Source organism: Castor canadensis, chromosome 3, assembly GCF_047511655.1.
Source record: "Castor canadensis chromosome 3, mCasCan1.hap1v2, whole genome shotgun sequence".
Classification (NCBI taxonomy): domain Eukaryota; kingdom Metazoa; phylum Chordata; class Mammalia; order Rodentia; family Castoridae; genus Castor; species Castor canadensis.
This window is the reverse complement of record NC_133388.1, coordinates 158,930,637-158,944,047: the sequence shown is the minus strand read 5'-3', so window position 1 is coordinate 158,944,047 and position 13,411 is coordinate 158,930,637. Positions and strand designations below refer to the sequence as shown.

Genomic DNA, 13,411 nt, shown 5'->3' with positions numbered 1-13,411 from the left:
CATGGTAAGCAGCATATCTGCTTCAACCCCACTTACTGCCCTTGGGAGCAATGGTTAGAGATCAGGGGCATCTGCAACCCTGGGAACCTCGTCAGCCGCAGCCAGGTGTTTAGTCCTGATAAACCAGAGTCAATGCTCTTTGATTCATCTGTGGCCACAGACAGGTGGGTGTGGAGGTACAGACTGTGGCTGTGGGGGCCTAGCTTGGGAAAGAGCCTATATGTCAAATGATAAGTACATGTGCCAGGGAGACAACTCTTGTGATGTGAATAATAAGAACACCATGTGATGGTGTGTGTTCTTATTATTGTCCTTATTGGGGTTGTGTTTCATGGGCCACATGGCAGAGAATACACAGCCCTCCTTCACAAGGGGAAAGCTGCCCCTGACTGCAACTGCGGCACCTGTAACCCTGTAAATTTCACTGTACTTAAGCCACCTGATTGGACACAGGGACAAGTAATTAGCATAAGGATAGAGGGAAGGGGCCTTGACCCTGGGACACTGATGCACCTTGAATTACCAAGATTTTCACTCCTTTTATGAGAAGATGAGGAGTGAATTTTCCATCTCTACTAAGGCTAAAAACTTGTTCCTCTCACTGGCTGAGTCTATAGCCAGACACTGAATGTCACTCCATGCTATGTTTGTGGGGGAACCAACAGGGGAGATCATTGGCTTTGGGAAGCAAGGGAGCTGGACCCATGAGAGCCTTTTAATGAGACTGCCTTCCTAAAACACAAGAAAGGCACCTGGCTCCTAAAGACTTCCATCATTGGAAATTACTGTATCTCCCACCCAGAAGGCCAATTCTCCACCTTGGTGGGAAATTTAATTTGTTTAGGACAGAAGTTTTACAATGACACTGACTAAGAAACCCAATGGTGGGAAGCTCCAAACCACAAAGAATCCCAACCCCACTCACTGACCAACTTTTCTAATCTCTGGAAAGCATGGGATGATCTTACTGCAAGCATACATTGGTGGGCAACCAGGGGGCTGTATTGGATCTGTGGGAAGCAAGCTTATACGGTGCTACCTAGAAGATGGTTTGGGTCTTGTATGCTAGGCTCAATCAGACCATCCTTCTTCTTGCTTCCCTTTACACAAGGTGAGAAACTGGGAGTCCCCATATATGAAGAAAGATTAAGTAGGCAAAAATGGGGTGCCTTACAAATTGGTAATTGAAAAGATGAATGGCCTCCTGAGCAGATCATTCAGTACGATGTTCCTGCCATCTGGGCAGAAGACGGGTCCTAGGGCTATTGCACCCCAATATATAAACTCAAGTGCATCATCAGGCAACAGGCTGTTGTTGAAATTATAACCAATGAAACTGCAAGAGTCCTCAATTTGCTGGTAACACAAAGCACTAAGATGCAAAATGCCATCCATCAAAACCACTTGGCTTTAGACTATTTGCTGGCTTCTGAGGGAGGAGTTTGTGGAAAATTTAACCTGAACAACTGTTGCTTACAGATTGATAATGAAGGAAAGGTCATAGAAGAGATCACAGACAGAATGAGAAAGCTCACACATGTCCCATCCAGACTTGGAAAGGATGGGATCCCAGTGACCTGTTTGGAGGATGGTTTTCTGCCTTAGGTGGACTCAAAACTTCTAGAGGGGCAATAGGCCTAATCCTGGGTGCATGCTTAATACTGCCCTGCCTGGTCCCCCTGGTATTGCAGTCTGTCAGGACTATTATGGAGGCCATTATAGAATGAAAAACGGCCTCACATGTAATGATGCTGTGGGAATGCAAACCCCAGGATCAAGATGATGCTCTTTGACCCTAGGTGGGTCCGAGCATCAAAAGGGGGAATAATGCAGCAGGGAGGAGGGCCAGAAGAAAACAGGCCTGAGTTCTGATAAAGTAGCAGGGGGAAGGGATGGCATAGCAGAGAGATAAAAGCCTAAAGAATTCGAAGGTGAAGAAGGTCACATAGCACTAAGGGTGGAAGGGCACTTAGCACGAGGGTGAAGTAGTCTATAGAAGTGCATGGAACCATATATGGGTTAAACCTTGTTTTTTAATTTTATTGCCTCTGTAACCTGCTTGCAAGGGTACAAAAAGTACCTTTGTTCTCAGGGCTCAGCCTTTGGACACAAGTCTACTGGGTCTGTGCTGGCATAATAAAATATTGCTTCCGGCTAAACTGCCTCAGTGTCCCGTATCTCAGCTAGCAACTTCCTGCAGCAATAGAATATTCTTGGGGACTTTAGGAGAGGGTGAATGTATTTTGCACGTGAAGTGATGTGAATCCTTAGAGAACAGAGGACAGACTGGTAGGTGTTTTCTAAAATGGCCCCCAATGATCCCTGCCTCCTCGTATTCATGGATCACATTCTTTTAAGTAACTTGCTTCTAACCAATAGAATACCTCAAAGTCAAGATAATGTCACTTCTGTGATCAGATTGCAAGATTCTGACTTCTGTCTGGCTTGTCAAAAATTCTTCCTTGATGGCTTTGATGAGGCAAATTACCATGTTGGAGAGGTACAGAGGACATACAAAGCAGCCTGTAGCAAACAGTCAGCTGGAACTGAGGCCCTCCATCTAGTAACCCCTATGGAACTGAATCCTGCCAACAGCCATGTAAGAAGCTTGGGAGTGAATCCTTCTTCATCTGAGTCTTCCAGTGAGACCCTAGCCCTGGCTAAACCCCTTGACTTCATCCTTGTGAGAGACCTTAAAGTAGAGGACCCCATAAAAATGCCTGAACTCCTGATTCAGAGAAAAAGCAAGAAAATGTGCTGAGTTTGGGGTAATTTGTTACACAGCAATAAAGCTAATATACCCATTATATTGTCAAAGTTAGAAAGCAGGAATAATATCTGTGTTTGCAAGTTTGTGGAGGAAAAGCATTCTTGTAGTTTTGTTGGGAGTAAATTGATGGACAACTTTCTGAGGTAATTTGAGAATGTATCTACGGGGCATGGTGGCACATGCCTGTAATCCTAGCACTAAAGAGACTGACTCTGAACTACATTCAGACTTCTAGGCCAGTCTTGGCTACAGAGTAAGACCCTGTCTCAGAAAACAAAACTACAGGTAAATATCTTTTGATCTAGTAAAATTCCGAGACATTCCAGATTCAAAGTATGTCAGTGAGTGAACTTTTAAAGAAAGTTAAAGTGGGAGAGACCTAGATGGCAGATAACTGTTAGGAAAGTATTCAAAGAAATTAATTGGGCAAAAGCACAAAAGTGAAAGAAACCATGTAGTCATTAATAAAAAATTAAGGGAAATGTAAAGGAGTGATTGAATACATTGAGATATACCGGCTAGTGAGACCATGCAGTCATTAAAGAATATGGTATGTATTTGTGTGTATCAACTGCTCAGCGACATAGAAAGCCACATTGCAAACAAATAAATGAGGTTACAAAATAACATGCTTAATATTAGTTAATTAGCATTTTAGAATATGCACACATTCATGGATAGTTAGAAAGATACTCTTCAAAATCTTTACAATAGCTACATCTAGGAACTAGGATCTTTAAATGTTATTTACTTTTCTAAATAGTCTTCTGAATTATTTAAATATTTTATGACTATACAAAATCCCTTTTGGTGGTAGTAGAGGAGGGTGAGATAGGGTCTCACTGTATATCTCAGGCTGGCCGTGAACTCACAAGCTTCCTGCCTCAGCCTCCTGAGTGCTGGGATTACAGATGTGCATCACCACATTAACGTGCCTGAAGCATTATCGTTATCCTTTTTTTTTCTTAAATCAAAATAAGATGTCTTCCTTTTAAAAAAATAATCAGTAAATGGCTTATTACTAAGCCAAAAGTAATTTTTTTTTGAGACAAGGTCTTGCTTTGTAACACAGGCTGGCCTCAAACTTAAGATCCTCCTCCTTCAGCCTCCCAAGTTTCTGAGATTACAGGCATGAATCACTGCACATGGCACCTAAGATTGTAATTTTTTCACTAATAATATTAGCTAGAATAATTTAAATTTACAATGCCTCCCTGGGAAATGCTTCTGAAGAGTTGTGTTGTTTGAGTGTTGTTTTCATCAAGGCCCACTTTGCTGAATAATGCCATGACTAGGTGTTAAAATAGGTCAATCCATGTCCTCTATTATATACCTGGTGACTTTTAAGGTTCCAGTTATATTTTAAGGTGTTTTCTAAAGTTGTGAAACTTTTTTTTTTTTTCCTATACTGGGGTTTGAACTCAGGGCCTCATGCTTCCCAGGCAGATGCTATACCACTTGAGCCACACCCCAAACTGAAACTTTCATTATTAAAAGGAAAACTTTTTTCAGAGGCAATAGGTAGCCTCTCTTGGAAGAGAATAAAAAAAAAAAATCAACACCTCAAACCTCACTGGAAACCTGAAGTTCATAAAAATGAGTAACTTTTCTGGGGACTGAGTAGAATGGAGAGAAGCAGCTGTCCCTGCTGGGAAAGACCCCAGTGTGTATGTAAATTAGTGACTACAGATACTCAAGCTGACAAAAGAACTGAGTGTGCCATCTAAAACTGAGCTTTGGCAGTTAGGAAGTTTATGATGTCCACGTGGCCTAACTTCTTTCCTTTCTCCCTCTATCCCTCCTTCCCTCCCCTCCTTTCTTGCTGCTTTCCTCTCTCTTTTTGCCTTAGCATATGGCATGAGTGAATTGCAGGTATGGTTACTATTTGGATAAATTCATTTTGCCTATCCTATGACCCTTAATCCTAACCAACCATTTTGTGAATATGTATGAGAGCTTTAATTACTTCAGTACAAATCTATCATCATTACCAATAGGTAACATGTCACTTTTAGATAAATATGTTAGACCATCATTTTCCAGGAAAAAATGTTTAAAACTTTAATATGGAATACTTAAATACTTTAAAATGAAATTTCATAATTGTACCTGGTTTTGGTCAACTTCCTACTTGGAAATCTGTACACATGGATGTGCTAGACAGATGCAAAAGCAGCAGTTACTTTACTATTCTGGTTCCTAAGAGGTGGATTAGTTCCCTGTGTGTACTTTGCAACTACAGTGGGAGAACCCTCTATTAGTGCTTTGGGTGTAGACTCCTCTTCTGAATACTCAAACTTCAATCATAGGCAGGAAGATCTAAGAGAGAGACTAATAAACTTTGCCTGCAGTTATGCTTCAAGAAATAATGGGGTTCTTTTCCTTTCTTTTCTTACCTTTCCTTTCCTTTTTCTCCTCCCTCCCTTCCTCCCTGCTTCCTTTCTTCCTCCCTCCCTCCCTCCCTCCCTTCCTTCCTTCCTTTCTTCCTTCCTTCCCAGTACTTGGGTTGAACTCAGGGCCTCACACTTGCTAAGCAGGCAGTCTACCACTTGAGCTACTTGGCCATCTCATAATGGGGTCCATTATTAAAGCAGTCTGGTCTCGTGATGATGATGAGCAAAAAGCAACCTGCACAAATGCTTAGAATAGAAATGAAGTGGTGTCTTTGGAGAATTTTACTTACCAAGGGATGATATTAGTGAATAGAAACTGGTGAGAAGAATAACAGGATGTATTCATCAGCTTGAGCTATAATAGAAAGTCACACACTGGGTGGCTTAAACAAGATGTTTATTTTCTCACAGTTCTGGAGGTTGGCGTTGCCAGGGTTAGTTTTCTCCTGAGTCCTCTTGCCTTGTCTTGGAGATAGCCACCTTCTTACTATGTCCTCATTTAGCTTTTCCTCTGTACATCATGGGGAGAGCAAGAAAGAAAGAGGTCTCTGGTGTTTTTTCCTGTTCTTATAAGGATACCAGTCCTGTCAAATTAGGGCCCTGCCTTTGTGACTTCATTTGACCGTAATTACCTCCTCAAAGGCTCTGTCTTCAAATACAGTCATACTGGGGACAAGGACTTCAGCATATGAATCTGGTGGCAGGAGACACAATTCAATTCATAATACAAGGTAAGACCTGGGATTACTCTGTAGTCTTTGAGGAAGAATGTCATAAAATTTATCTGCTTATTAGAGTATAAACTCTATAAGGGGCAAACGAGGTGTCAACTTGCCTACTGTGGTACTCGTAGCTTGTACTGAAATACCTACTAGTATAAATTTTGTTGAGCTAACAAATTAATGAATGTGGTAACTGGAAAATGAAGTGCAGCAGAAACTGTTTCAATGGTCAAAGACACTAGGCACCTAGAACCTAAACTCAATGGTGGAGGGAATAAGGATGAGTGGTGATAAGAGTGGGAAAATGGGCAGAGAAGAGTCATGGATGACTTTTGTGACCAGATGGAAATGGACCAGTTAGTTTATCGTACTGATCTTCATTTTGAAATGAGAGGACTCTTAGGCTTTATTCATAATTTGTCAGACTGAAAGTTCTCATAATTTCTGCCAGATGTTTCCTGAGAGTTCTCTGAAGACATGTGATTTCTTTCTCTTCCAGCAGCAGTTAGGCTTACCATTCTCACCCTACTTTGGTAGCCCAAATAGAATTATAAGGACTAGCAATACACATTTCTCTTCTTCTAACAATACTCCTTCTTTTATTTCTGGTAATTACAATGGAAATAGAAATTATAGTTATATTCAACACCACCCTTCTAAGACACTAGTACTCTTTATTTCAAAATTATTTCTCTTTTCCTGATGGCTTCTTTGTCTTTGTAATTCTAAGAGAAATGACTCAAAACTTTCTTTCCAGGTCTCTTAGCTGAGTTATTTATGAATGGAAATTTGCATCTGCTAACAATCTACTTTCTTTTTTTTTAAATTTATTTTATTCATATGTGCATACAATGTTTGAGTCATTTCTTCCCTCTTCCCTCTGCCCCCTCCCTCTCCCCCCCACCCCCTCACTACCAGGCAGAAGCTGTTTTGTCCTTATCTCTAGTTTTGTTGAAGAGAGAGTATAAGCAATAATAGGAAGGACCAAGGGCTTTTGCTAGTTGTGATAAGGATAGCTATACAGGGAGTTTACTCGCATTGCTTTCCTATACATATGTGTTACATTCTAAATTAATTCTTCTTGAACTGACCTTTTGTCTAGTTCCTGGTCCCCTTCTCCATTGGCCTCTGTCGCTTTAAAGTTTCTGCATTAGTTTCTCTGCAACAATCTACTTTCTAAAAGAACTCATAGTCAACCACAATCTCAGTTTATATCAGAAACTTTTTGGATAAGTCCATCTCTCTTCTGAATAAACTATTCTTAACCAACCTTGAAACGGAAACTCTGAAGATTGTTAAATACAGATTTAGAGTAATTGGGTTACATCTTCCAGTAGGATTTAGCACTAAGAAATGACTTTTTACTGTGGATAACTCGAATGCTTTCCTCTAGTTTTTGCCCTACCTGCTCTATAAGGCCAAGAACCAAATTTGGTGTTCAGGCACAATTCTTTCACACACTGTTATTGTTATTTCTAAGTAGGCAGCATTTTGCATAACCTTGACCATAAGGTTGTTTACTGGATTTGGACTTTTATAATGAGCTGATGAAAATGACCATTTTGAACTATTGCATGCTAATGTCATCAATTTTTCAAACTTATCATCCCGCTTTGTAGAGACATTTGTATAATTCTTTCAATATCTCATTGCTCCTTGCCTTAAATACTCTGTAAAAATTAGTGAAAATGAAACACCAATTACTAACACAAATACAAATTGTTGATGCAATACTGATTGAAATAGATACTGTAGGATGTTTCAGTTCAGATAAAGACTCAGCTACTTTAACAAAGACCGGCAGAATTAAAAAAGATAAACTTTTATTAACAATGAATAGTTTGATGTATTTCTCACGTAATGCTGATATGTTGGCTTCTACATCCTGACGTTTAAGTGTTCCTAAAATATTAGTCTCATTTTCTTGATCCTAGATGACTTGCCATCAAATCCAAATTCCAGGCAGCAAAGTGGGAACATGGAGTAGAATAAAAATACATGCTCCATTTAAAGGACACAAACCAGAAGTTGTATGTGTCATTTCTGCTTACATTCTGTTGACCAGACCTTAGTTACATGGTCACCCTCAGCTAAAAGGGAGGATGGGAAATATCCCCAGCTAAAACTCAGATTCTATTGTTTTTTTTTTTTTTTTTTTTGTCTCACTATGTAGCCCAGGCTGGCTTTGAACTCTTGATCTTCCAGCCTCCCTCTCCTGAGTACTGGGATTATAGATATGTACTACTCTACCCAGCCAAATTCTGGCCTGCCAAAATTTGCATCTTCAGTCTCAGATGAGTGCTCTTTGGATTAAGCTGATTGACTGCATATCCAACTGTGAAGGAAAAAAAGCAAAGCTATGTATCATCAGCACGATGCTGAAAATATGTTGTAAAAAAACAAGTCTAAGAAGCTGGAGGTATAGCTAAATGGTAGAATACTTGGTTATCATGCCCAAAACCCTGAATTTGATCCCTAGCACCACAAAAACAAACAACCCCCCCAAGTCTGAAAGGCTAAGTATAATAAACTGTTTTATATATCTTATGGGTCTTGGCAATGGAAACTCTTGTTACTTGCTGTCTGTTGTTTGACTTTCAAGACTTGGTCTTTAAATTCACTTATGAGACATACACTTTTAAAGAAAATCATGAACAACCTATCTGTATGAAAATTTCTGGCTTATCCTTTATTCTGAAATTTTGTGGTAGAATCAACATTACTGGGAAAGATCAATGCTCTGAAGTAGTCCAGTTTTCAGCTACAGTGGGTTTCCATACTTTCTGGAAAGACCTTCTTTGGGGCAAGGCACAGTGGTTCACACTTATAATCCCAGCACTTGGGAAGCTGAAGTAAGAAGATCACAAGTTCTAGGCCAGCCTGACTATAGAGAGAGATCTTGTCTCAAAAACAAAAAACAAAACAAAATAAAAAGAAAAGCAAAAAAAAAGAATAAAAATTTAAAAATGAAAAGAGTTTCTTTGTTGAACCTTAGAAAGTACAGTTGTCCCTTGGTATCAATGGGTGATTGGTGCCAGGACTGGCTTGGATACCAAAATCCAAAGATACTTGCCTTAATACAAAGGCATATTATGTGCATACAACCTGGGCACAGCCTTTGTATACTTTAAATTATCTCCTAATTATGTATAAACTTAATGCAAAGTAAGGGCTGTCTAAATAGTTGTATTGTTTAGAGAAATATAAGAAAAAATTGTACATGTTCAGTGCAGATACAATATTTTTTTCTATCTACAATTAGTTAAATCTGTGGATTTGGAACCTACAGATACAGACAGCTAACTGTGCTTTGAGTTTACATGCAGTGAAAATTCTGTTGTCAGGCTTTGACAATGTCCACCTTTACCAGAGATGCCCTGGAGGAAAGCAGCAGTCTCCTCCAGTCGCCTGACCTATGCTCCATTTTGGCCTTTTGAGCCCTACCTAGGAAGGGTAAGAAGAGTGCAAGTGAAGTGCTGGGAAGCAGAGTGCATGTTCCAGCCTGTGTCCAAGTGGGCTGAAGAAAAGGATCAACAAAAAGGCCAGGGGCCCCAGAGCAGTGGGGAGAGGTCTCATGCTGCATCTGTGCTATGGACCATGTGGGAGCATCAGAACCTCAGCAGCAGGTGAGCAAGTGACTGGGGATGGCCATCCGTGCCATACTAGAGCCACGGTGGCTAAGAGATTTGATAATAGACCAGGACTGCATTGTCCTATGCTTGGGCTTCTTTGAGGAGACTTCAAAGGCTCACCCAGCCTTATTGTGTTTCATTAGTGCTCTGCGAGTCTTTAGGCATCTGATAAATACAGGATGCCATTGTTCCCTTCTGGCTCCAGTGGCATGAATTTTCTACCATTGAAAGCATTTGTTTAGGTTAAGCAATAAAGATGGGGAGGAAAACTCCACATTCACTGAAAGTCTGTCTCATGTCTATTTCTTGGGAGGGTAAGGGGTGGGATGTTGTAACTCTAGTCTTATCTCAAAACCATTTAAAACTGACTTATTTATCTGATGAACTGGTTGCCACACTGAGAGTCAGAGAGATTTGAATAATGGGATCTGTATTTCAGGCTGGAATGGTACCATAGGATGTAAGCAACAGTATAGTCTGAAAGGCCAGGGGCCATTTTGAGGGTGTTAGATAAGGAGGTCAGGTTGTTCACTATTCAAAGGAGAGTGCCTGGTGACTGCACACCAGAAAAGTAGGACTGCCATGTAAATTTTATACAAGGAAACCTATTCTCCAAGGCTGCTGTTTCTCTGAGTCCTTGTAATCTTAGAATGTTGGAAGCTACATTCATTATTACCATGGTCCAAGTCATTGTGGTCTGATACATTAAATCTTTTTTTCCTGTAAGATTTCATGATTTTCTTGAGCTAATTATAGCTCTGCATTTTCAGTCTTGTGATCTTTAAATGGATCTATTACAAAGAATTTGAATTTGGGTTAAAAATTTTATACTAAGGGAACAAACAAAGGCAAGCCTTTGATGAGCTTAGTGTATCTTTATGGGAGACCCATATCTTTGGAACAGTTTGGATATTTAATGATATGCCTCTGCAGTGTAAATAAGTTTTTTAAAGGCCCAATAACATTTTTTTGTTTTATGTTTATATATAAACATTTTATGGGCATTCATGGGAGTAAAAATAGTTCCTTAAATAACCTAAGAGAAGCTGACACACTTAATGGACAGTGTACTGGACCTAGGTTCAGATCCTAGCTGGTTGTTACAGGCCTTGAAAAAATGATTGTGTCATGTTTCTAATAAACTGGACACCCTGTTACTCATTTACAATGAGAACTTCCTCCCCTCCCAGGGACTAGAGTGTTCTTAATCCATTGGCCAAGAGTTGAATTAATGGAACAGATACTATTTCTGATGGAATTTCTTGTGAACTTAATTCTTCTTTTGTAGTATTAGAGGCTTGGATCAGATAATCTTAAAGGCTCCCTTTTTTTTGCTTTTTTTTGTGGTATTGGGGTTTGAACTCAGGGCCTGAGGCTTGCTAGGCAAGGGCTATACCATTTATAGGCACCATTCAATTCTAACAATTTCTAACCCTTGGTCTGCATGATGAAAAGGGAAGATAGCACACGGAAATTAGGAAGTAGGTGGGTTCAGTGCCAGGCAACATGAGTTGCATTTGAGCACTACTTCATTTAATCTTTATGATTGATAAGGTGTATTATCATCACCTCCCCCTGTTTGCAGTATTGGAGTTTGAACTTGTGTGACAGGTACTCTACTGCTTGAGCCACACTTTTAGCCCTCTCATCACCACCTCTTTGTAGATGAAAATACAAAGACATGCAGGCATTAGATAATTTGTTCAATATCTCACAACTAGTAGGTGGTAAAGTTAGGATTTTTTTTTCAGTACAGGAGTTTGAACTCAAGACCTAATGTTTGCTCTCTGTAGGTGCTCTATCTCTTGAGTAACACCCACAGCCCTTTTTTGCTTTAGGTATTTTTTGGACAGGGTTTTAAGTTTTTGCCCGGGTCTTGAACAGTGATCCTCCTACCTATGTATTCTGCAGAGCTGGGATCACAGGCATGCACCACCAAGCCCAGCCCAGGGTTGAGAGGTTGAATATAGATCTGTCAGACTTTAGAATTTGGGGATGGATAAAATCTATGCCTTTTAACTTTCACATGATAGCAGGTTTTTTATTTTAACTATTTGTGTGTGTGTGTGTGTAACTGGGGTTTGAACTTAGGGCTTTGTGCTGGCAAAGCAGGCACTCTACACTTGAGCCACTCTTCCAGTCCACGATAGCAGTTTTAAAGAATGTTTTACCCAAAGGCAATGAACAGTCTGATCAAAAATTTTTACTTTCTGACTGAGGTAGAAGAATTGTGAGTTCAAGACCAGCCTGGGCATATATGGTGAGACCCTGCTTTTTCTTATTTATTTATTTGACAGTACTGGGGTTTGAAGCCAGGGCCTCATGCTTATCAGGTGGTTGTCTACCACTTGAGCCACTCTGCCAGCCCTCTTTTTGTGTTTGGTATTTTTGAGATAAGGTCTTGCAAACTATTTGCCCTGACTTGAACCACAATTCCCCTGATCTCTGCCTCCTGAGTAGCTAGGATTACAGGCATGAGCCACTGGCACCTGGCCTGCATTTTCTTTTTTTAATGGATTAGGTGTTGGTAATAGTTTTCTAGGCATTTTCTATGCATACATTATTGTAAGTATATATGATTTGAAAGTAGAATAAGTAGATACTTCTGGATACAAATGTCAAGATAAAGCCAAATTAGTGTTCCAAATTTAAAGAAATGAGCAGAAGTAGTAAGAAAAAAGAAAAGATTATTCATGAACAGCATCCAAACGGAAGCAAAAGGCAACCAACTTTATATCGTGAACTTAAAAAGTGATGGTGGCTGCATATAGCTCAGTAGTAGAGTGTGTTTATCAAGTTCAATGCCCTGAATTCAGTCCCCAAAGTCAATAAAACAAGACAAAGCAAAACAAAACCGATGGCCAAAGAAAGGGACAGAGGCTGTGGTATATATCTCCTTTCTTCATACCCTCTGTGCAAGAAAAGCACTGAAAACTTAGATAATTGGTATTGATATATTTCAGTTTGGAAAGAAGTAGTCTAACAGAGTAGGTGGACTCTGGGAAAAATAAAGGAAAATGCCTCACATGTAGTAGACCCTGCTTATCCTTACAGTGCCTTGGCAGAGGCAGAAGGACCTCCTTGGCTTCTGATTTTTCAGGTCCCCATGCTCAGTTGGAAGAAAGAGAGGGATATATCTACAGTGGTGTGGGGTAGGCAATCATATAGGTTGTTTAACTGGACTTCAGAAGAAAAATCAGAGGTTCCTCCAGATCTGGTATGGGTCTCCCCTCATATATCACTTCCCTACATGGTGGCCTGAAGCTAAAACAACCCTAAAACATTAAACTGCCTCCTTATGGGGCAGATAGCAAGGTCCTAAATAAAATAGAAACATTATACCAAGTAAAATGAGAAATCAGGGCAGACCTATGTAATGAAACTGAGAAAAATGAAAAGAAATGACCAGGAAAATAAGCAGACACATTGGGGCAGGATAAACAAGAAGGAGGAGGAGAAGAATTATGGGAAGGAAGGAAGGGACTAAAAGGAGGGGAGGGGAAAAGGAGGGGAGAGAAGAGAGAACATGGTATAAAAAGACTTTTTTTTTTTTGCAACACTAGGACTGGAACTTAGGACCTTCACCTTGAGCCACTCTGCCATCCCTTTTTTGTGATGGGTATTTTCAATCTGTTTGCCTAGGCTGGCTTTGAACTTTGATCCTCCTGATCTCTGCCTCCTGAGTAGCTAGGATCACAGATATGAGCCACCAGCGCCCTGCTAAAAAGACATATTTTAAGAAGTAAAATAACTTTTCAAATAATGACATTATAACCCCTCCAAACAAACAAAAGAGATTCCCTGGGAGTGCTTTAAGGTATAAAATAACTTTATGACACTTTTAAAACTAAAGGCCCAGCTGGGTGCCAGTCACTCGTGCCTGTAATCTTACCT

At 40.0% G+C, this 13,411-nt stretch overlaps 1 long non-coding RNA gene across 1 annotated transcript in view; it reads left to right on the top strand.

The window, feature by feature from the left end:
• The first annotated feature begins 5,552 nt into the window (after positions 1-5,552).
• Positions 5,553-13,411, top strand: part of LOC141421695 (uncharacterized) — a 61,478-nt gene continuing 53,619 nt past the window's right edge. The window contains exons 1-2 of the long non-coding RNA XR_012446363.1: positions 5,553-5,894; positions 9,256-9,511. This is a non-coding gene — a long non-coding RNA (uncharacterized lncRNA). The remainder of the gene's footprint in view (positions 5,895-9,255; positions 9,512-13,411) is intronic.